This window comes from Choloepus didactylus, chromosome 1, assembly GCF_015220235.1.
Source record: "Choloepus didactylus isolate mChoDid1 chromosome 1, mChoDid1.pri, whole genome shotgun sequence".
Taxonomy (NCBI): Eukaryota; Metazoa; Chordata; class Mammalia; order Pilosa; family Megalonychidae; genus Choloepus; species Choloepus didactylus.
In genome coordinates, this window is record NC_051307.1 from 225,545,942 (window position 1) to 225,571,836 (window position 25,895).

A 25,895-nucleotide genomic window follows, 5' to 3' on the forward strand; every position below is an offset into this window, starting at 1 on the left:
CCATTCAGCGCTGTTAGTTATTCTCACATCTTGCTACCGACACCCCTGTTCATTTCCAAACATTTAAGTTCATCCTAATTGAACATTCTGCTCATACTAAGCAACCACTCCCCATTCTTAAGCCTCGTCCTTTATCTTGGTACCTTATATTTCATGTCTATGAGTTTACATATTATAATTAGTTCCTATCAGTGAGACCCTGCAATAATTGTCCTTATGTGTCTGTCTTATTTCACTCAGTATATTGCCCTCAAGGTTTTGCCATCAACCCATTTTTTTTTTTAATATGGTTTTGTTCACTCACGATACATTCCATCCCAAGTAAATGATCGATGGTTCTCTGCATGGTCATACATTTATGTGTTCACCACCTTCACCACTATCTATATAAGGGCATCTACATTTCTTCCACAAGGCAGGAGGGAGAGTCAAAGAAGGTAGAGAGGCAAAAGAAAGGGGGAAAAAAATGACAGCTAGGAAGCAGCAAAAGGAAAAATAACCTTAAATCAAAGTAGAATAAAGAATCAGACAATACCACCAATGTCAAGTGTCTAACATGCCTGCCCTATCCCCCCCTCTTATCTGCATTTACCTTGGTATATCACCTTTGTTACATTAAAGGAAGCATAATACAATGATTCTATTAGTTACAGTCTCTAGTTTATGCTGATTGCATCCCTCCCCCAATGCCTCCCCATTTTTAACACCTTGCAAGGTTGACATTTGCTTGTTCTCCCTCGTAAAAGAACATATTTGTACATTTTATCACAATTGTTGAATACTCTAGATTTCGCCAAGTTACACAGTCCCAGTCTCTATCTTTCCTCCTTTCTTGTGGTGTCTCACATGCTCCCCACCTTCCTCTCTCATCCATATTCATAGTTACCTTTGTTCAGTGTACTTACATTGTTGTGCTACCATCTCCCAAAATTGTGTTCCAAACCACGCACTCCTGTCTTCTAGCACTCTGTAGTGCTCCCTTTAGTTATTTCCTGTAGGGCAGGTGTCTTGTTCACAAAGTCTCTCATTGTCTGTCTGTCAGAAAATATTTTGAGCTCTCCCTCATATTTGAAGGACAGCTTTGCTGGATATAGGATTCTTGGTTGGCTGTTTTTCTCTTTCAGTATCTTAAATACATCACACCACTTCCTTCTTGCCTCCATGGTTTCTGCTGAGAGATCCGCACATAGTCTTATTAAGCTTCCTTTGTATGTAATGGATTGCTTTTTTCTTGCTGCTTTCAGGATTCTCTCTGTCTCTGACATTTGATAATCTGATTATTAAGTGTCTTGGCGTAGGCCTATTCAGATCTCTTCTGTTTGGAATACGCTGCGCTTCTTGGATCTGTAATTTTATGTCTTTCATAAGAGATGGGAAATTTTCATTAATTATTTCCTCTATTATTGCTTCTGCCCCCTTTCCCTTCTCTTCTCCTTCTGGGACACCAATGATATGTACACTATTGTACTTTGTTTCATCCTTGAGTTCCGGAGACGTTGCTCATATTTTTTCATTCTTTTCTCCATCTGCTCCTTTGCATGTAGGCTTTCAGGTGTTTTGTTCTCCAGTTCCTGAGTGTTTTCTTCTGCCTCTTGAGATGTGCTGTTGTATGTTTCTACTGTGTCTTTCATCTCTTGTGTTGTGCCTTTCATTTCCATAGATTCTACTAGTTGTTTTTTTTGAACTTTTGATTTCTGCCATATATATGCCCACTGTTTCCTTTACAGCCTCTATCTCTTTTGCAATATCTTCTCTAAACTTTTTGAACTGATATAGCATTAGTTGTTTAAATTCCTGTATCTCAGTTGAAGTGTACGTTTGTTCCTTTGACTGAGCCATAACTTTGTTTTTCTTAGTGTAGGTTGTAATTTTCTGTTGTCTAGGCGTGGTTTCCTTGGTTATCCAAATCAGGTTTTCCCAGACCAGAACAGGCTCAGGTCCCAGAGGGAAGAAATATTCAGTATCTGGTTTCCCTGAGGGTGTGTCTTAGAAAATTCCTCCACCCTTTGATGCCTCAGGTCACTGTGCTTTTCTGCCCAGCAGGTGATGCCTGTTAGCCTATAATTCTTGACTGGTGTGAGGAGGTATGGCCGTGTTCCCCCAGGCTCTGGGGTCTGGTTCTGAATGGACAGGGCCCCACCCCTTTCCTCCTAGAGAAGACAGACCCCCCAGGTGGAGGTCATTAGCATTTCAGTGGTCTCACTCTCTGCTTGTGCTGTCTCCACCCTTCTCTGAGTCACAGCCCTGGAAACTGAAAATGACTGGGGCTTTCTCCACTGAGCCAAAAAAGAAACAGATAGTCCCCTTCAGACCCAGTCCAAGGCGACCCTTCGGCTCTCCAAGGTCAGTCATCACCCAAAGCCTCTGTCTGTTTTTTGGGGATGCGTACCTGTAGTGAGCAGTTCACACTCGCTACTTAAAACCCCAGTTGGAGCTCAGCTGAGCTATATTCACTTGCTGGGAGAGAGCTTGTCTCTGGCACCACGAGGCTTTGCAGCTCGGGCTACGGGGGAGTGGGTCTCACAACTTGGATCCGCAGGTTTTACTTACAGATTTTATGCTGTGTTCTTGGGCATTCCTCCCAATTCAGGTTGGTGTACGATGAGTGGATGGTCTCGTTTGTCCCCCCGCAGTTATTCTGGATTATTTACTAGTTGTTTCTGGTTTTTGTAGTTGTTCCAGGGGGACTACTTAGCTTCCACTCCTCTCTATGCCGCCATCTTGCCCCGCCTCTCCCCTCCTCTTAGTTTTATTCCTAAGAAAATTCCTTTTAATCAACTCTGGTTTGCAGTAAGTAGAAAAAAGAGATACTGCCACACTTTGGTTCAGAGACAGCAAAGTGAAGTGGAAAGAGTATTTTGTTAGAAGGCGACAGCCTGTGGGTCTACTCCTGGATCCACCATTCATTCAGTGTGAATTTGGTAAGTTCCTTTCCCACTCCAGACACCAGAGTCCTGACTGGTAAAACGGGAGGTGGCGGCTCAGGGATGATGTTGAACTGTATGCAGTGGTACACCTGAACAAGTTGTCAAACTATTGAAATGCTTTTGTACCGGTTAGGAAACAGTCATTGCTCCTAAGTCTTCTGAGCACATCCTTGGCCGCTACCCTAAACTTCCCAGGAACCCCCAAGACACAGCAGAGAGCCTCCAGAGTCCTGTTCCAGTGTTGGAGCTCCTGCCCATCCTGATGGCCAATGCCTGTGGTGTACATGTTATCTAATGGACCATCAACCCCCTGCTTCAAAAGGTCCTTTTCCAAGGCTCTGATGCAAGGACCACCAAGGCCAGCTTATGTCCTGAAGGAGGTTAACGATCTGGGCTCACTCTGGGTCTACCCGAGGCCCAGCGAGAGGCAGGAGAGCTCGGACAAGCAGAACAACGGACCCGTGAGAGACCCACCTTCCTCCCTAAGTTACTTCCCTCATTTGGGGCACCCAGATATGGGCCCAGAGTAATGAAGCAAATCAACAGAGTCTTCTTAGGGCGGATTCTTAGGTCTAATTTTTTTCCCAAAAGCTGGAAAAAAAGATTTTATTGAGAAACGGCTCCCAAAATGAAGCCCTAAGCTCAGAGGGAAATTGTGAAATTATAACCCCCCCCAAATATATACTATATATATAAAATATAAAATCAAATTATATGCACCAGGGAGAGTCTAATAGCTCATGCCCTCTACTCAGCTTTTACAACCCTTTTAGAAAAAGGAATATTTCTCTATCGTAGATTCCAAATTTCCACAGTAAAAGTGAGGTATTATACATTCTGAAACGGTACAGGAAAAGAAAATTCCCATTATTGTCGTCTCCTTCAACCCTCTGTGGCTCTTCTACCACCATTACTCAAAAGTCACGCAGACCCTCTGCTGGCTGACCTGACGCTATGCTGTCAGTTGATCAGGTGTGTGGTTCCCACATGGTATGAATAAATACTTATCCACAGCCGCATATTAAACGGGAATTCGCAGAGGCGGCTCCAGAGACAAAGGCGTTTCTATGTAAAAATATTAACTAAGAATTTACGTAAATGGCCCCACTGGAAAAAAAAAAAAAGTTCTGAAGTAGCAATATAAACAATATTTAACAGCAACAGAAAATATTTTCCTTTTGGGAAAGCAATTTGGGCTTCTAAAAGTTACTGCCTTTCACATGACTTAGTACAGTAAGCCTAAATTCTTTCATTTCCTAAAACACAGATGCTAGATCCTCTAGTTTTACTTTGTGAAAGTGAATTTCTTTTAATTAATCTTCCCCCCAAAACAATTCTCAAATGAGGAACTATTCTGGTAACTGCCTCACCCCACCGTAATTGTTATTTTCTTAAGTGCTTGAGTATAACATGTCCCAAAGAACACATGTTCCTAAGAAAGAAAAAAATAATAATAAAAAAATGGGCTCTAGAACTAATACACAATGAAAAATAAATTTAAAGCAGCCTTCTGGTCTGACATAAGAATATAAAAATGATATGAGCAAGAACAGCTTCGTTTACATACTTTTCACTCACAGCTGCTGCTCCAAAACCACAATACCTTTAAAACGACATTTTAAGGAAACAGATACGGCACTGCTTTAGCCATAGCTAGATATAGCTAACACTGAATTAAAAGGGCTTTTCTTTTTATTCAAATACTTTATATAACCTGGTACGCTGGCACAACTAAGACAAAAATATTTTAGAGTGATTCTTTTTTAAATGATATAGTGATAAACAGTGTGAATTACAACTAATTCTAGCAGTCCTTCCCATCCAACCCCCTTAAAATCACCAGTTGGACATCAAAACCGAGTTTCTGGGACAGAAGGAGCAAGTTCCTCCTTCTTGGTTAATGTTTAATTGGGTGCTAAATATTTCTTGTAGAGGACCTGTGTACCTCCCTTGACAGGCATACTAGAGGCCCCTACCTCTGCAAGAGATGTAGGTACTTCCCTGAATAAACGAAAATAACATACAATTAAATCAAACTATTCAATTAATAAATTACCTCGGTGGACCTAGCAGGCCAAGTCCTATTTAATTACATAATTTGAAAAATACTTGCACATTGCAATCACCGAAATTGGCTTTCAGGTTTCAAATACACACTTAACACTTGAGTTAGAGAACAAATTTATTTAATAAATGGAGGCCTTAAGTGCTATAGGGCCATACCACTCAAACTGCAAAATCACTTAGCATGTCTTCAGAGAAAGCAAATAAACTTTTCCACTATTTAGATGAATGCTGCTGTTGAATGTCAGGAGAAGCTGGCTGATTTTTTGCATTTTCTCTGTCATATGTTGCTTGTAAATCTGACCATTTTGAGAGGTGATCAGGATAGAGCTAATGGACAAAATGGTGCCAGTTAAAAATATTTTAAATATAAACTTAAGGTAGAAGATGTCAAGGATGTGGTAGTAAAAATCTCTTTGGAGTAAAACAAAGAGAAATCTGTATTACCTCCCCATTTTTCACTTCTGGGAATTCCAAAATACACTGTAATTTAACACGGTTACTGAGTGTAAGTAAAGAAGTGTTCCATTAGGAAAGTACACACAAACGTAGGGGTGAGGAGGACATTCATAAAAAGGACAGAATTACACGGTATCCAAACAGAAAGCAGAAACAGTTAAAAGTGGTTGTATTTCCTGTGGTTGTATTAGGTGCTGTGATACTGCCATTAAGTGAATTTTCTAGAAAACTACCTGACCACTTTGGCACCATAACTTGTTTTGCCTTCACATTTTGATGGAAATTTTTGTCAAATACACGCACTTCCAATGACCACTGCAAGCTTTACACCTACAATGGCACCGAAGCTTTATAAGCTGTGGAGGGCTTTGCCCCTTTGTACCAGAAGCTCCCAGACCACCACGACAAGGCGGTTCTTATTTTTTACTGTGGGTGTCTTCTTTAAAGTTTTCTGTCAGGCACAATCCATCCTGCAGAGCTTCCACTTGCTTGCCCCTGGAAACATCTATCCTTTCCACTTGCTTTCATGCAGAAGTTTCTATTCTTACCTCCAAAGATCCTTTAACTTGCTGCTAACTACGAGCTAGAGAGGATCTAAAATTTTTTAATTTAAAACTTTGTAACAAGGTATAAGTGAAAGATTCTAGAGAGAATGTATCACCTCTATTCACTTATGAAAGACCTTCTCAATCCCACATACCTGATGGATACCAACCTTTTTCTCTCTCCTCCCTCGCATAAATTTCTGGGAAGAGCAGTCTACACCCACTATCTCCATTTACCCCCTCCCACACATCCTTCAGGCCTCCATGTGCTGAAGCATCTCTAGCAAACGCCATTCAGTTTTCAGTCTCTTCTGATTTGTTTCATTGACACCATTTGGGAGGGCAGATCTTCCCTTGTTCTCATGGTTCTCTCCAAGTGTTTTCCTGTGACTCTGGCCTTCCATTATCTGCCATCTTTTTCCACATCCTCTTCTCCAACCTGCTGCTCTTCTTCCATGGTCCTTCCCTCAGTGAATGTCATCACCGTCCACCCAGTTAATGACACTAAACACTCCGGAAGCACCTTTGACTCTTCCCCATTTTCTTTTCATCCCTACAAGACCCACCAGCCAACACCAGCGTGCCTCTCTTGGACTCCTTTAATTGCCTTCTCAGGGCTCTTTTCTCCTTTGTACCTGCCCTCCTCAAACCCAACCACACTGCAAGACATACTAATCTATGTAAAATGCACATTCACAGAATGTCCTCAATTCCTGGAGAGTTTCCGTCACCACATCCTAGTATTTCTGACACTGGAGGCACCTCAAAATTGATGCAGATGGTTAAGGTTGCAAGCTTTCCAGATGCATGTCCCACCCCCACTTAAAAATTTCCTAGGTTTGTAAGGGTCAAGTGAAATGTCCAAAGTGCTCAGAAGGATCTTACTGATGCCAGCCCCTGCCTAGTCTCCTGTCACACCCCTTGCTGCTCCCCACTTCCATTCAACCATCAATGGACACTCGAAGGCACCATGACTCTCTTACCTCCAAGCCTCTGCAGGGATCTTGCTGACCACTGGATCATTTTAACCCTCAAGTTCCACTTGTCCCACATTACTTATGCATAAATACCACATCCTTCAAGAAGCCTTCCCTAACCTCTCACTAGACTGATGCCCCTATTATTTGCTCTATTTATGCACAGTGCTTGCCCTAATATGGGAGTGACTCCATTTTACTATAGAGTTGGTTCAATCAATGGTCTCTCCTCTAAGAGGCATTTAAAAAATCTTTTTGAATCAATAAAGTCAATGAATTCTAGGAAACAAAGTTAACAGCAACAATTTTTCCTTCTTTTTTTTTTTTAATAAAATAAATCTTTTCAGTCTTACTCTCCCCATACAAGCAATGAGCAACATGAGGTCAAACGGATCACATCTGCATAGTATTTGTTCACAGCTCAGAAGATATGAGAAATGCATATTACAGCTGATATTTATGTGACTAACTGAGATACAATTAGAACAAAAAACCTAACATTTCCTTGAAGTAGAATCACCTTATTGTTCATAATGCATTGCAAAGGAAATAGAATGAGTGAGGAAGCTATAAGAATTTAATCAAATAGACCTCTTATAAATAAGAATTGAGATTCACTATCCTCCAAAAAATGTAATTACCCTCTCCCTCCCCCTACTAACAGTGCCCTAATTTAGATTCTGCACAAAAAAGCTTTCAGGTTATAAGACAATTCTGCATTAAAGTCTTTGATGAGCCTTAATGCCATTCCCTCTCTCGACCAGGGTCTGCTTAACTTCAGCTTTAATAAGAGCATCATGCACCCCACCTAGAGCAATGCAAACTTCACAGCCTTCAGAAAGGTTCGGAAGAAAGAGCTGCCGTAGGTCAAATCAGTGACCTGAAGTCTTTTGCAGGTTTGGTAATGGTGTTAAGAAACCTGTGCCGGACAGCAATAGCCCCAAACTCAAGAAATGGCATTGTGTGGGGACCAAAGGGTAAAAGCCAAGCCCTGGAAATGTGCAATGACCAGCTGGGCTACACACAATGAATAAACACATACAACGTTCTCTCTGGGGCTCAGCTTTTCAGAGAGCGGAGTTAAAAATATCGGAAGAAATTTGTTGCTTACGACGCAATTAAAGTTAACTGGCAGGCAAATCAAACCTTCGTTTTCATGATTATGACTCGGGAGAGTCACTTAACTTGTCTGATTCTCAATTTCTTCACCTGTAAAATGGAGTAATAAGATCTCTGTGAGAATAACACAGGATAATATGTGTTGTATATACATAGGTAGGACTTGTATTTGTGTATGAGTGTGTACATATAGGAGCTAGAAAAGATATAGATTTTTGATACAACCCCAACATCATTCATTCAGTCAGTCATTTAGCAAACTTTAGTGAACACCACTCTGTGCATGTGGAATGTTAATAAGAATAAAATTTGTTCCCTGCCTTCACGGAGCTCAGTGTAAAGCCATGCTGTCTAATGCTGTACTCACTGGGAAAATATGGATATTTACATACAAATTAATTAAAATTAAATAAAATTTAAAATCTGGTTCCTCAGTTGTACTAGCCATATTTCCAGTGCTCAAGAGCTACACATGGCTAGAGGCTACCAACTAGGAGGGCGGAGGTCTGGTACGTGTTCAACATTGCAACAAGTTCTACTGGACAGCTCTGGTGCAAGACAAACAAGTGCATGCATACACGTTAACACACTATGATAAGTGCTAAATTGGGAGCAGAAAAGGATTTACAGTGGAGTTGACATTGTTGAAGAATAGGTAGGTTTTGTGTTTTTTTTTTTGCAGTGGAAAGGGGATTTAGGTGGAGGGAACCATATGTGCAAAGGCATGGAATGCTCACAGGGTAACTCTGAGTTCCAGGAGGGTTCAGCTATGCCTGGTGACTGGCATGGTAGTGTATGAGGAAGCAGTGGCCAGTGATTAAGCTGGAGGAATGGTGAGGATCAAACTATAGAACTCACAAATCAAATGAGGAGCCTGGGTTTAATCCAGAAAACAACCAGGAGTTAACAGAGAGATCAAAGCAGGAGAGTAATACATCAGATGCGTTTTAGAGAAACACATGAATTAAAATTCCAAGTTACCAAGGTGCAGCCAGGATTGAAATCCAGGGGAGAGGACAATGAGCTGGGATTGGGGTTAAACTAGAATGAAGTCTAGGGAAGAGTCTATTGCAACAGTTCCAACGAGAGGTGATGGGGATCTCATCTAACAGAGGAATGGAGAAGACGGAGAAGACAAGCTGATATTTGGTGTACATGTTGTTTAGACAGAATCAATATATATCAGGAAACCAAGAATACGAGCAGTAAGAGAGAAGAAAAAATATAAGACCATGTGAGAACTCCTATTCCATGGCAGTAATCACCAAGATCAAGTACAAAAGAAGTTGAGCAGATTTGGGAGGGGAAGATGCATTGCCTGCGAAGTTCCTGAGCATCTAGGTGAAAAGGTCCAGGAGCAGGAAGAAATATTGCCCTGGATTCTAGCAGGAAAGGAAAGGACAGAGAATTGGAAACACGGGAGTTATGAAGAATGCTTGCAGAACCTTAAGGAGTAGAGTATCTTCCTTAAAACTGAAATCTATAGGAGAAATAAGAAAGACACACACTTTTACAGTTTTCCTCCACTCCAGTCTATTCCACACTGTATGTCAATGTTCCTATCTGCCTGGCATGACCAACAGGACAAAGCGATCTCATCCTAGCACCAACACTTATTGGTTGTATGGCCTGGAACAAATCATTTAACTCTCTGGGCTTCAATTCCTTAAATGTAAAAGGAAAGGGCTGAACTAGAACTCAATGGTTCAAAGAGGCTGCTCCAGTTTGAAGATTTTATATGTTATATTCTGGGGAGCAGAAATTATACATATAATTTATAATAATTTCAACATTTATATACATATATTAAATTATATATTTATATATACGATATTTTATATGTATTTTGCATATGTATATATCCAAATAGATATACATGTGTGTACATATAAATGTGTGCATGTACACATATATACACACACATATATATACATATGTATATATTTCCTTTTGTCTAATTCATTAAAACGACACAGTCAACATATTTCTTAGACCTGAATATAAATTTTGTTTTCCTTTGCAACCCCAAAATAAAGGGATAAACACCCCAATGTCCACAGGACCCCAAGGTCCACATTAACAGGGAAAGCAGTCTAGAAGAGAATGACAAACCCTAGGTAAGGCCCAGTGAAAGGGGGCAGCACTAATGGGCTCTACGCACAGCTAATGTAAAGGATGTGAGGCCAGTGTTGTTGCACTTTTCCCATAAAAGCCAGAGACGTTCTAGGTATAATCACTTGATATTTAAATGCTGGTAACCAACTCAAACTATTTTAAAATGTTTGGCAGAAAAAAAACACAGAAGGTCTGTAGGTCACCAGCATGTGCCCCTGCCCTAAACTATACCATCCTTCTGTGATACTTAAACCTTAGAAACCTAAGACATGCTTCTGGTCAACCTAGATAGAGGTATTAAGTAGCTCCATGGAGCTGTTCACCCTCAAAATTCTTCAACAACTAGCAAAAACTGGCAAAGCCATCATCTCCAAAACTCTGGAAAACTGTTAAACGGTTGCAACTACTGGGGCAGTAGAAAACACATAATTAAAACTGGTAGGAAAAGTTCCTGGCGCCCTTACTGGCCCCTCCCTGACCCCTTCCCATTGTGTGTGGAGCCAGCCTGTGCTCCCATTGTGAGTCCTTGTTCTGGAGGGGGAAGAATAAACACTATGCACATATTGGGGTGCCTGCATATCTGTGCCAATCTATAGGGTGGCAGCCTGAAATACTGAACAAGGAAACTCATCTCACACTTACCTTCCCAGAACTAACACTGCAGGCAGAAGCAGCTTGCAGACAACTAAGGCACTGTAAGAGACAACTAAGTTGAAGCAGCTAAGGGCAAAGGATTACCTCCTTTAAGTCATACAATAGAGCACCCAGGAAGGAGAGAAAGGATATTTCAAAGAGAGTAAAGGGGACATCTGAATTCCTGTAAATGGGGCAATTCCAAAGGCCAGGAGCAAGCATAAGCCCAGGACAGGATGCTGGCTTAGAAGAGCCTGAGAGGACCCTATGCTTCAGAGGTCACTTCAGGCTGATCTTCTTGATAGGAGGACTAAACTCTAAAGGAGACCACCAGCCACAGAAGAAACAAATTTGCAAAGACTGTGCAAGATATTTTTTCTGTGTTTGTTTTTGTTAGTTCTTGACACCCAAGGAAATCTCTCTCATATCACTCCATGGATACAAACTTAAGGAACATACAGCTCAGGGACAAAATGCCAAAGTTAATGCTTTAAAAGATCAAAATGTACAGTGTGCAACAAAAGATTATAAGACCAACAGAAACAGTAAATGATATCCATCCAAAGGAACAAGATAAAAATCCATAAAGCATCAATGAAGATTACCAGACTGGAGACAAATGAGACAAACAGTTTAAAAAAAATGATCTTCACACTATCCAAGGAGATAAAGGAAAACACAGAGAAAGAACTAAGGGATATCAGGAAAATAACGAATGAGCAATATGAAAAATTTAAATAAAGAGATAGAAATTTTGCTAAGGAAACCAATCAGAAATACTGGAGTTGAAGATGATAATAAATGAAATGAAAAATTTCCTTGAAGATTTCAACAGCAGATTGAAGCTGACAGAAGAAAGAATCAATGATCTTCAAGTCAAGACAACTAAAATGATTTAGGCTAAGGATCAGGAAGAAAAAGGATGAACAACATATACAAGTACAGACACACACACACACATACAATGAACAGAGCTTAAAAGAACTGTGGGACTCCATCAAGCATACCAATACATGCATTATGGGAGTCCCAGAAGGATAAGGAAGGGAAAAGGAGGCAGAGAGAATATCCAAAGAAATAATGGCAGAAAACTTCCAAAATTGACCAAACATGAATATTCATATTCAAAAAAGCCAATGAACTCCAAACAATATAAACTAAAAGAGAACCATGCACAGACACATAGTAGTCAAACTCTCTAATGCCAAGAACAAGAAGAGACTTCTGACAGCTATAAGAGAAAAGCAATGTTGTTTTGTATAAGGGAGTCCCAGTAAGACTAAATGCTGATTTCTCATCAGAAACAATGGAGGCAAGGAGGCAATGGGAGTGCTGAAAGAAGACAACTGCCAACCAAGAATTCTATGTCTGGCAAGAGTATCTTTCAAAAATGAGGGAGAAACTGAGACATTATCAGATAAACAAAAGCTCAAGGAGTTCATCACCACTAGACCTACACTATAAGCAATCATTAACGGAGTTTGCTGATTGTAAGAAAAAGATACTGGGCAGTGGATCGAAGTGGCATAAAGAAGTAAAGATGTCTGGTAAAGGTAACAACATGGGTAATTATAAATGCCAGTATTATTGTATAGTATTTTCTGGTATGTAAAACCACTTTTTATGACTTACAGTTCTAAAATACAAATGCATAAAAAGCAATGATAAGTCTGATTTGGGACATATCATGTGTAAAGATACAATCTAAACAAACACAACAAAAACGTGACAGGATGGAGGGGTCTAGGAAGAGTGTATGTAACTGTTATAGATTTAGGATGTTAAATTTCAGTCCCATGGTAACCACAAAGAAAATAAATGAAAAATATTTACAGAAAGAAATGAGAAAGGACTCAAAATGGTACAGTACAAAAAAACATTAAGTAGGGAAGTAGACAATAACCAAAGAACTCAGGGGGACAAAAAGAATAACACTTACAAAGACCAAAGAGAAAAATGGCAGAAGAAAGTCCTGCATTATGAACAGCTACTTTAAACGTAAATGGTTTAAACCCTCCAGTCAAAAGACAGAGACGGGCAGAATCGATAAAACAACATGACCCAACTACATGCTTTTAACAAGAGGCTCACCTTAAATCCAAAGACCCAAGGAGGTTACAAGTAAAAGGATAGGAAAAAATATACCAGGCAAATAGTAATCAAAAGAGAGCTGGGATAGCTATATAAGTACAAATTATATAGTCAAATGAAATAGACTGTAACACAAAAACTGTTGTGAAGGACAATAAAGGTGATTATATACTGATAAAGGGGTCAATTCAATAAGAAAACAGAACAGTTATAAATATATATGTACCTTATGGCAGAGCCCAAAAATATATGAAGCAAATAGTTACAGATTTGAAGAAACAGACAGTTCTGCATTAATAGCAGGAGACTTCAATTAACCACATCCAATAATGGATAGAATATTTAGGCAAATGATCAATAAGGAAACAGAACAACTATAAGACAGTGCAAACCAGCTAGACCTAACAGACATATAGAACACCGAACAGCAGCAGAATAAACATTCTTCTCTAGTGCACATGAATCATTCTCCAGGATAGACCATATGTTGGGTCATAAAACAAGACCCAATAAGTTAAAAAATGATAAAATCTTATAATTATCTTCTCTGATCATGATGGAATGAAACTAGAAATCAATAACAGAGGAAGAATTAGAAAATTCAGAAATATGTAGAAATTAAACAATATACTATCAATCAATGGGTCCAAGAAAAAATCACAATGAAAATTAGGAAGTAACTTGAGGCAAATGAAGAGGAAAACACAACATACCAAAACTCACAGGATGCAGGAGAAGCAGTGCTGAGATGGAAATTTATAGTTCTAAATGCTCACATTCAAAAAGAAGACAGATCTCGAATCAGAGCCCTAACCTCAAAATTGGAGGATCTATAAAAAGAAGAGCAAACTAAACTCAAAGCTAGTATAAGGAAGAAATAGCTAAGATTAGAGCAGAGCTAAATGAAACAGAGAATAAAAGAATAGCAGAACCAACAAAACCAGATGTTAGTTGACTGAAAAGATCAATACAATCAACAAACCTTTAGCTAGACTGATAAGAAAATAAGAGAGGACACAAATTACTAAAATCAGAACTGAAAGGAGGTTCATAAAAGTTTATGTTTTGATGCCAAAAACATAAAAGTGATTTAAGAAGATACTATCAATAACTGTATGCCAAAACAAATTAGATAAACTAGATGAAATGGATAAATTCTTAGAAACATACAAAGTACCTCTACATTGACTCGATAAAAACAGAAGATCTCAACAGACAAATAATAAGTAAAAAGACTGAATCACTAATCAAAAACCTCCCAACAAAGAAAAGTTCAGAACCAGATGGTATCGCTGGTAAATTTTACCAAACATTCCAAGAAGAATTAACACCAATTTTTTTTTCTTTTTATTACCAAAAAATTGAAGAGTGAACAAAACTCCCTAACTCATTCTATGAGGCCAACATCACCCTACTACTAAAGCCAGATAAAGATACCATCAAGAAAATTACAGACTAATGCCCCTTTATCAATACAGGTGCAAATATCCTCAACAATGTATTAGCAAATCAAACCCAACAGCATATTAAAGGAATTATACACCAAGGTTAAGTGGAATTTATCCCAATTATGCAAGGTTGATTTAACATGAGGAAATCAATTAATGTAACACAGCACATTAACAAAATGAAGAAAAGTCCCACATAGTCATCTCAATCGACACAGAAAAGGCACTTGACAAAATCCAGCACTCCTTCTTGATAAAAACACTTGATTACTAGGAATAGAAGGAAATTTGCTCAACATGATAGAGGGCATATATAAAAACCAACATGGAATAACACATATTCAGTAACTAAAACACATACTAAATGGTGATAGACTGAAAGCTTTCCCGTTAAGATCAGGACCAAGTCAAGGATGCCTACTGTCAACACTGTTATCCCATATTGTAATGGAAAGTTCAAGCCAATGAGATTAGGCAAGAAAAAGAAAATTTTAGAAAGACACCCAAATTGAAAGGGAAAAAGTGAAACTTTCCCTATTTGTTGATAACATGATCCTATATATAGTAAATCCTAAAAAATCCACAACAAAGATACTAGAGCTAATAAGTAAATTAAGTAAACTGGTAGGGACAAGATCAAAACACAAATATCAGCAGTGCTTCTATATACTACTAATGAAGAATCTGAAGAGAAAATCAAGAAAAATATTCCATTTACAATACCTACTAAAAGAATCAAATATCTAGGAATAAATTTAACCAAGGATATACAGAGCTTATACTAAAAGCAATCAAGGACGACTGAAATAAATACATCCAAGGACATTCCATGTTAATGGACTAGATGACTAATTATTGTTAGATATCAATTCTATGCAAAGCAATTTTCTGAATAAAAATTCCAACAGTTCTTTGAAGAAATGGAAAATCCAATCACCAATTTTTATGGATGGGTATGGGATCCTGGATAACTAAAAACTATCTTTAAAAAAAAAAAACAAAGTTGGAAGACTCACACTTCCCAATTTTAAAAATTATTACAAAGCTAGAGTAATCAAAAACAGTATGCTACTGGCACAAGAACAGTCATACAGACCAATGGAATCAAACTGAGAACGCAGAAATAAACCCTCACATCTACAGAGAATTGATTTTTGACAAGGGTGCCAAGTTCACTCACTGGGAAAAGAATAGTCTCTTCTGAGATGTCTGTGGGAATCCTGTATCTTATGCATGTTGTTCTGTAAACCCACAACTTCTCTAACAAAGAAAAAAAAAAAAATCCTTTAAAAAAAAAAAAAGGTGGACTCCTTCCTCACACCACATATAAAAATTAACTCAAAATTTATCAAATACCTAAATATAAGGACCAAAACTATAAAACTCCTACAGAAAACAGGGAAGCATCTTTAGGAACTGGTGTTAGTCAACTGTTTTTTAGCCTTTACACTGAAAGCACTAGAAACAAAAGAAACAATAGATAAATGGGACTTTCATACAAAGGATTTTATCATGAAAGTAAAAAGACATCCTACAGAAAGGGAGAAAATACTTGTAAACCACCTAATTTAGCATTCACAATATATAGAGAAATCCTACAACTCAACAACAAAAAGACAAAGAATTCAACTATAAAGTGGGCAAAAGATTTGAATAGACATTTGTTCAAAGAAGATACACAAATGGCCCAAAAGCATAGGAAAAGACACTCAACATCATTAGCCATTAAGGAAATGCAAATCAAAACCACAATGAGATATCATTTCACACCCACTAGAAAGTTACTATTAAAAAAAAAAAAAAAAAGGAAAGTAGTAAGTGTTGTAGAGGATGTAGAGAAATAGGAACACCTATTCACTATTGGTGGGAATATAAAATGGTACAGCTGCTGTGGATGAAATTTAGGAGATTCCTCAGAAAGTTAAGTATAGAATTACTAAATGACCTGGCAATTCCACTTCTAGGTATATACCCCAAAGAACTGAAAGCAGGGACTCAAACAGGTATTTGCACACCAATATTCATAGCAGCATTATTCAAACTGCTGAAGGATGGAAGCAATACCCAAGTGTCCATCAACCAATAAAGAAAGAAAATATGGTACATAAACACAAAGGAATATTACTTAGCCATAAACAGGAATGAAGTTCTGATACATGCGGCAACATGGATGTACCCTGAAGACATCATTTTGGGAGAAATAATTAGGAAATTCATTGACTCAGAAACTAGAACACAGGTTACCAGGGTCCAGAGTGGGGATGAGGCAGGGATAAGGAACATGGTGTTAATGCTTAGTTGTTACAGGGTTATTTTATAGGAAGATGGAAAAGCTGTGGTAATGGATTGTGGTGGTGGTAGCACAACATTGTGAAGGTAATTAACACCACTGAATTATATATTTGAATGCAGTTAAAAGGGGCAAATTTTAGGTTTAATATGTTACTAAAATAAAAAAGAAAACAAAACATAAGACTGTATAACACAAAAAGTGATACCTAATGTAAAGTATGGACTAGAGTTGATAGCTCATTTATAGTAACTTTCTTTCATCAATTGTAATAAAAGTTCCAAACTAATTTAAAGTGTTAAAATTAAGGAAAATTGTATGTGACTGCAGGTATATCAGAAATCTGTCTTTCTGCATGATTTTTTATAAACCTACAACTTCATGAATTGGAAAAAAAAAAAAAAAACAAAAGCTGCTCCCTTCCCTTTTTCCAAAAAAGAATGTTCAATATAATGCAATGGACTTAGAGGGGAAAAAAAAAAACAACTAAGACATACATAAAACAAGGAAAATGTTCTTTTAAGTTACTCAGATGGTTTGGCCATTGGTTTTAGTCTAAGTGAACATCAACTGACCTGCAAAACCCTCACAGGACTCGGAGCCACCTTTTTACACTAAGTGCCCATAAAGAAATCTTTGACAAATGGCGTTATTTTTATTGAACATCTGTGTAGTTTGAATGGCGACGAGAACACCTGATAAATGAGTTCTTTGTGTACCAAATATCAGGTGGACTTTAACACTTACCAATAAAAATGTGATGACTTATATTCTCCTGATAGTAGCGCTGTATTCAAGATAGAAAAACAGTTTCTTTGTTTTTGGCACCGATATCACTCTACCTGTCACTTTCAAAACGTGGGGTGGGGGTGGGGTGCTTTCTCTTTTCATTATGCTATTTTTAACATGAGAAGTGCAGAACAATCTGGCACACATTAGCAGGAAGAGGCCAAGCATCCACAGAATATGCCATTACCCTCTTCTTCAAAGTATAATGAAATGTGATCTTCTGCTACTAGATCTCTGTAAGACCAGAGCTAGAGAGCAAAGGAGAGTCACTGCTAATAAACAGGAGTCTGTATTCAGGAGAGGTGTCCTGTACACCCTCAGTGGACTCCATGGGCAAGAAATCCATGAGCAAAGCATAAAAAGAGCCCGAGACAAATAGAACTACCCAATAATAATTACAATAAAGTTTCCAAAGATGAAGAAATCACCTGCCATCAAAATATTATAGCTTCCTCCTCATAGATATACCTTTCAAATCAGGTGCCTGCTGGAGTGTCTGAAGGCAGCAGAGAGGGACTGCAACTTCACAGGGGCAAATTGTATGCCCTTTTTTAGGCTTGCTTCCTAATACATCTTTGCCCAGTTGGCAGAATTCTGGCTGAGACTTGCCTTCAGCACAACATGCCACATGGTAGGGAGGGTGTGAGAGGAGGAAATGCATAACCCTGTCTACCACTAATCTTGAGGCTACGACACTGACCACAATAATCTGATGGTTTTTGAAAGGCCCAGTTTAGCTTAAGTCATTTCTCAGTCTCCTCCACCTTGGCCTATCAGGTTTCTCTGACCTGTGCACCAGTCTGGTGTTGCCAGCTCAGCTGGAAGGGGAGAGCATCAATCTGCTCGGTTGCCATGGCTGACACAGCTGGAATGGATGATCCTGCCAAAAATGCAGATCACCTTTCAAAAAAGAATCTAGACCTTCCAAATGTCGTAATACAGGGTTGCCTGAGAGTATTTACAGATCAGAATGTTTAAAAAACAAAAAAAGGATGTTCCCCAAAAGCACTGGAAAAAAACCAAATGATAAACACTTTTGCTGGTAGGTGAGATGACGATAAGAATTAGGAGTTTCTGATCATGGTTTGAGGCTTGATACTTAAATGCATATATTATATAGTTGGAATCAGTTACAGAGAGATAGCTAGGTATAATTTTAAGGAGGAAGAGACTATATATTCCAAAACACCATCGATAATCCAAATTATCATTTCAAAACTCGATACTGGAATAAGAGTATTTTTATTAATGTGGAACTGTTACTTTGATAAGGTATACCCCTTTCTAACAAAGTAATATAAAGTTACATTTATGCATGCTCTCATGAACAGGGAAAAAAAATACCCAAAAAATTTCTGCTCCTCCTCCTTCTATGCTTCTACGTTGAAGAACAGAAGAACATCACTTCTCAGACTGATATGCTAAAACCAGAATAAATTGCTACATGACCTGTGCTTAAACATTTTTCTCTGCTTTCTACTTTTTCTTCTTTTGGCAGAAGTTTTGTTTGTTCAAAGGAAACAATAATTCCAGATTTTTCCAAGGAATTTCTACTTTCTTGAGATTTTAATCTTCTCAAGGCATAAAATTCATTAAATATAAAACACTGTGAAATAAGTAACTGATAATTTAGAAAACCTTTCATATAATTAATGTCTTAACTCGTAAGAAATCCCTTGAGAAGAGTAGAGTGTCCAAATTTTTAGTTTAGAAAGATGGATATCACCATATAAAAAGAGAAAAATAAACAAGTGAGGTTATAATTCAACAGAGCCTTATTTTGCTCTGTTTACTCAAATTCATGGAACCTGAGAAGAGAGAAAAAATAGTCAAGAATGTGTGCACAAAGATACAGTTAAAAGAAATTTATATTAAATGCTGTCCCAATAGTGAGCAAGTTAAACCTAAAAGCTCAATAATGCTTTTATAAATTATGGTTTATATAAATTATTTTACTTTCATTTGATTATGGAATATTATGTAGCCATTAAAAATAAGGTTATGAGGAATATTTAGCAACATGGCACAATGTTCTTGATAAAACCTCAGGCAATTCATATATTACAAAAAAGAGGCAGAAGCATGCATTTTCAATCTTCCCTAAACTCCATATAAAATGAGATAGAGCAAATGGATAGCAAAACTAAAACTCATGAACAAATTTACAACAAAATCAGTGAACAGGTATCAACCTCAGTCTACAAACAATAAACAGATATGGAATATAAGTCTCTCAGAGTAGTAGCATCTGGAAAAAGTCAAGGGAAATAACAGGGCAAGTGAAGACTGGAAAAGGGAACCAGAAAATAGCCAATAAGTACAAAATGGAAAGTGCAGTGAGCCAATTTTAAACAGCAGCTGAACCTGGGAAGAGGTTTTCTTGTTCCAATAATGGTCAGTGAAAAGGGCCTACATTAAAAAAGCCTGAGAGCACGGAATAGTCTAGTGCTTACAGGATCCTGAAAATCAGCTTCTGGAACTCCCTTCTAGGACAGGACACCACATTCAGGAAAATGGCTCGAAACAGAATCAAACTTGTATGGGACAGAGAAAATCAAGAGAATTGCAAAGGGAAGGTTAAAAAAAAAAGTGGAGGAAGAGGATAAAGTCAAGATATTTTAGAAAGTAGACCACCGCTACCATATAGAAGTCTGGAAGAGGGAGCTCTCTGAAGTTAGAATGACTATCTAAATCAAGACTCCATTCTAAAAGTTCAGAAAAACTATTTTCATATAAAAGTGAGTAACAGAAGAACTCTGAGGTCAACTGCTACACAAGGTTATAAGAGAAAAAGGAAAAGGAAACAGAATATCGTTCTATAGAAAATGAAAGCACACACCATAAAGATATGTCATATAGCAGATCAAAATTGTGACCTATTATTTAAAAATGGGCTAAAAGACATTAAGAATACGACATAAGGTATGAAAGAATAACATAAATGAAAATTAGGAAAACTGAGAAATGAGGTAAAAGGAATGAATATGAAAAAAACCATTTTAAAAATGTAGAACACATGAGTATAAACGAGCAAATAAACACAAAAAAATACTGCCTAAAAAGAATTTGAAGTGAAAAGGAGAAAAAAATTAAAATTCAGAAAGAAATGAAGACAAAGATAAAGCAAAGTGTCAAATAGTGAAGACAGATAAAGAAGATCCAACATATGCAAAATTAGAATCTCTGAAACGGATCCCAAAGGAAGGGAATAGTTCACATACTAAAAACTATAATTCAAAGAAACTGTTCTGAAATTTAAAAAAAAAAAAAATCTGAAACTAAATACTGAAAGAGGACACAGTACACTTGAGCATATCTACCTAAAATCGTCAAAACCCGGTCAGATGCTCGTAAAACTTTTAGTCTTAAGACTTACACCAGAAGATAATGGAGTAACATACTTAAGACACTCAAGGTAAAAATCTGAGCTAACAATTTTATAGAGAGAAAAAATTGACTTTTAAATATAAATGGCACAGCAAACTGTTATCAACATGTAAGAATTCAGGGAATATACTTTCCATGAGCCCTTCCTGAGAAATAAGGATTGTTGCTGAGCATTGAATATTCTTAGTTAGATAACTCAGACTAAGGAGGTTCTAAGAGAGGGACAGTATAGTATAAATGAGCTATATGCTTTGAAAAAGTAGATATAGTACAACCAACCAAAAAATAATGGAGAGAAAATGGGGATAGCATATGTAAAAAAATGTTTAACTGTTCTTGGTAATCACAATGGGTGATGGTAGCATTACTATTGTTTTTCTGAGACTGTGTGTGTATGTAAGGTGGATAAATGAGCAAATGAGTAATTATGGGATATCTGAATTCTATCATCCCCTGTGTTTGAGAACTAAGACTTTCAGCATGGAAGAAAGGAACCAGAGATGTGATAGATATGAGGTTAAATTAAAGCCCTGTAATCATGAATATGAAATGGAAATATTGGTTCGAACTCAGGAGGCCTAGACACAATGACAAATCTAGTATCAATGAGCATCATTAGCACCAGTATCAGTGTATCAGACAGATACACACAAAATATAAACACATCAACTATCCCTGCACTATTGCTAATATGCAAACACAACCTCCCTACACACATGGAAACACATACACATACACTCAAATATTTCAAATACATGAATAGATACTTTGCCAAAACATTATACGTCATCACCATAGGTCCAGAATAAAACCCACCTCTCTAACTCCAAACATTCCAAAACACACATGCAAAAACCCTAGCCATTTCTCTGAGAAATCGCCAATTCAGTTCTCAGGCAGGAAATGTATGAGGTGAGTCTGAAACACCTTGTCATAGCAGAGAGCAAAGAAGCCATCAAAGACCACTAGGGTCATGTCAGAGGGACAGAGCAGCCAGCATGAAGTTCCATTTGATCATCTATAAAAATATGAAATGCAATGGATTGAAAACCTAATAATAAGTTGTTTAAATTCATGTATCATAAAGATAATAAAATTCATTGGTTAACTTTCAGAAAATGACAGGGAACCAATTCATTATTTTCAAAACTGGTAAACAGAAGAAAATTTAGATATTTATACTTTATTTCCTACATGAACAGTACCACTGGGTAATCAACCATAGATGGAGAATAAAATTGTTCCAACTAATCCATGAAAACAAGATAATGGAATTAGAATATCATCATTTTGCAACTCCCAATGAATTAATGGATCTAGTTAGTGAGCACCAATGGCCATTAACATCTCAAAACGAAAGACAATAAGATATCATGACCCTTGAAAGAACACAACACCATTTAGAGTCTTGCCAAAAGGATGAAACATGAGCCTCTGCAGCCAGCAGCCAATCTGCAGGAAATAAGAGGGCAAAGGAACATGTTGAACTGAGGATACAATCAGCCAAACCCAAACTCTTGGAAATTCTACAGCTCAAATAGCAGGGTTCTCCATATGGCTAGGATTCTCCAAAATGTAAAAGGTAAAGAAAAGAAATGAATGAAGGGGAAATCTGTAGATTGAGAAACTTAAAAGACATACTAAGCTTTAAAACAAGGCGGGGGGGGGGGGTTAATAGCAAACTATGTTTTTATACATGGACGTGAAGGTGATAAATTCATAAAGAAACACAAGGTTGTGATTACATTAAAAGTCAAAACACTGGTTACTTTTGGAAGGAGCTGTAATCGGGAAAGGGCATGTGGAAGGGCTCCTGGGTAGCTGGCAGAGTTTGATTTCTTGACTTGAGAGGTGGTTACAAAGGTGTCTATGTTGTAATAATCTATATATAAATACATACATTTATATGAATGATGTCCAATACAACAGCCACTAGCAATAGCCACTAAAATATTTTAAAATTTAAAATTTTAATTTTAAAATTAAAATTTAATTTCATCAAAAATTTAGTTCTTTAGCCATACTAGCCACATTCCAAGCACTCAGTAGCCAGCAGCTACCTTTTAAACAGTGCAGAAATAGAATATTGGACAGAATGGTTGTGTGTGTGTGTGTGTGTGTGTGTTTGGGTGGTTTTCTGAAATAGTCTTTTATTTTACAATAAAAAGGTAAAAATGAATACTGCCCCCTGAATACACTGCATAATTCTATTGATGTTACTTTACCTCAATTACATGAATTTTGGCTATCTTTTTGAGGTAATGGCAAAGGACATACACCTTCCAGAAGACAGATAAATAATGTGAAAGCATTTTAAGACATTACATAGCAGGCACACAACAAGTCCAATGGATCTCATTTAAAATAAAAAGTGTCTCGAGAAACTTCCATCTCAAGGACAAGGTAGTTGTGGCCAGAAAAGGTTAATAGACTCTTCTTCATTATGGATTGATAACCGATCATTTCAATTACCATTAAAATTTATTAGACACTGGGAGCAGAGAGGGCTATGGCAAAAAATAAAGCAGCAGAGTCCCTGCCAAATGGATGCTCCAAATAAGGCACTAAAAAAATGGTACCCAATTACCCAAATGGAGGTCAAGGCAGCTTTCCTTCCACTGGGCTGAACATGCTTAGGTCAAACACATCATCCCTCTGTAGTTGCTCTGAGCTCACAGTAAGTATCAAGGGGCAGTTTCCATTGCAGAGATTTGAAGGAGGTGTATGACAGAAGGGAAAATGAGAGCTTGGCCAAAGGAGTCATAAAATGTTTTCAAGCAGGATCAATGACAAGAGAAATGGAAGGCTAGAAGCTCACATGGATCATCAACGTGCGGTCTACAAAAGTATAGGTTACATAAGAGACTGGAGGGCCTAAAAAGAAATAATTTAGAGGTCAAAATATAGAATCTCACAGGACAAAAATATAAAAAGCCAGAGGGGTCCACTAATCCTCTTTAGTTGGCAGAGGGCAAGGGTCAATGCTATGGTAGAGGATAATTATAAAAGAGGCATTTTGAATAAACTAGTAGAAAAGGATGGAGGAAAGAAACATCTTAACCCCACAGTATCATGTCACCCATGTCTTTATTCATGGAGAATATCAATATTTTCTTTAAAATAATGTAATGGATGCTGAAACACAGTGAGAGAAAAAGCTAAGACTATGAACACTTGATCCAGTGTAAGAAAGAGGACACAAAGTTGCATTCACAGTTGAAAGGTGTGGAAAATCAGTAACTTCAAATTAAAATTAGGTTATCATGCACGGTACCTCACACCAAACGGCTAGTTATCTTAGAGTCAAGATAAAAGATATCACTCTAGAAAATGATGGTGGAATGGGTTAAGGGCAAATAGGAAGAAAAAGAAAAACCAACAGGGCCTAATTTTCCCCCTAATTCCAATCTAAGCCTTTCGATCTCAGAAAGTCCATCATAGGTTTACTTATGTCTGGATATGATCCAAACATTCTGCACAGCTCTCTTTTCATTTTATTCTATCGAGAAAGCTTTGGCAACTGAAATCTATTATGATGTCAAAAGGTAGCTGACAACATAAAATGTATCCTGCTGAGTTGATGCGGCACACGGCTAAATTTACAACAACACAAGTATCATAAAAATTGTAAGAACTGCAAATTAACCAATGATTTCTAGTTCACTGACATAAATAACGGTAAGGACCTGGATAACTTCCAAACATTTTTACCACTGTTTTAATTTGTCAAAATCTATCAAGAGCATTTCAACCACAAACCTGTCCTCTAAGGTACATCATCATCCCATACTTGGATTGGCATCAGTGGGAACCCAAGTAAGACTGCATAATTACTCAGATTCCACGACGATTCTTCTCTCACTTCTGTAATTCCTCAGCGTGTCAGTTTCTCACTCTTTCTTAAGTACCTTTCTTACTCTCAATTAGTTATTTGAAATCATTTAAAAATTTGGCTCTAATTTTGTGAGACCTCTCTCTCTGTTTCTCTGTGCTTTCAAAATTAGGCCCTCATTACAGTGTTAAGGTTCCTACTGGGCTCAAATTAGCAAGATTTTCTGTTTACTTCCATATTTGTGAACCAGGAATGATGGCAGCAGTATGGTGCTAGAGTAGTTAGCTGACACCTGTTGGGAAACCCAGCAGGTAGGGAGGTCACACACTGAAACAAAATTACAAAGGCAATAATTCTTTTCTCTGAAAAAGTTAGATGCAGGCATGCAGGCCTTTCCCTTACCAAAATCAACTCTAGGAACTGTTCACACAGATAAAAAGAAAAGAAAATGGCTATAGCATATATGTAAAAATCTCTTTTGTAAAACCATATTTTATTCATAGTGAATTTAAACCATGGCCTTTAACTTAAATGATGGCTAAAGTACTTCACAGCTCATTGATAAACACCAAAATATGGTTAAGAATTATAAAATGGTTAAAGAAACATTCATGTCAAAGGCAAATGTCTTATTAAAAATCATTTAGTGAGGAATTATCCTTTCATGTATATATGGATGTGTTTCTGTATATGTATTCCCTCCACCCTCTGCTTTCCCACTGACATATATCTAGAACAAATTTACTATACTGCTGGAAAGAGAAAAATTAAATGTTTGGCCATAATAGTGTTAGCAAAAACAATCAGTCAGTAGTATCATTGTCTAAATACATTTGTGCAGAAACTAGGCAGCTCAAACTCTTTGATTAGTCCTAATACATTGAATGTGGGAGATGTTCGCGAGATACTAAGTAATTCTAGCATGCACTACTTGTGCCCAAATTGGTTTATTTCACATTTCTGTAGTTTTGGGGAAAAGCAATTTCTGTATGACAGATGCACCTGGAGTTTGCCATGTGGCCTACATGCAGAAAGGGCTACAGAGTCACAGATTTAGCAACAAAAAGGAAATTGCATCTTATTCCTATTTGCAAAAAAAAATAAAAAGCATATTTTTTCTCATGGAACATGTTTGTATTGAGTTAGTTCATGTCTACACAAAGTAAATAGAGAGTAGAGATGAAACATTGATCTAGCCAAGTCAAAGCCCCCAGTCACC

The 25,895-nt window shown here is 37.5% G+C and overlaps 1 protein-coding gene across 4 annotated transcripts in view; it reads right to left on the bottom strand.

Annotated features, from left to right (window-relative positions):
* The window catches only part of FOXP1 (forkhead box P1), a 389,051-nt gene that overhangs the window by 345,526 nt on the left and 17,630 nt on the right, over nt 1–25,895 (bottom strand). The gene's annotated exons all lie outside the window — the stretch shown is intronic.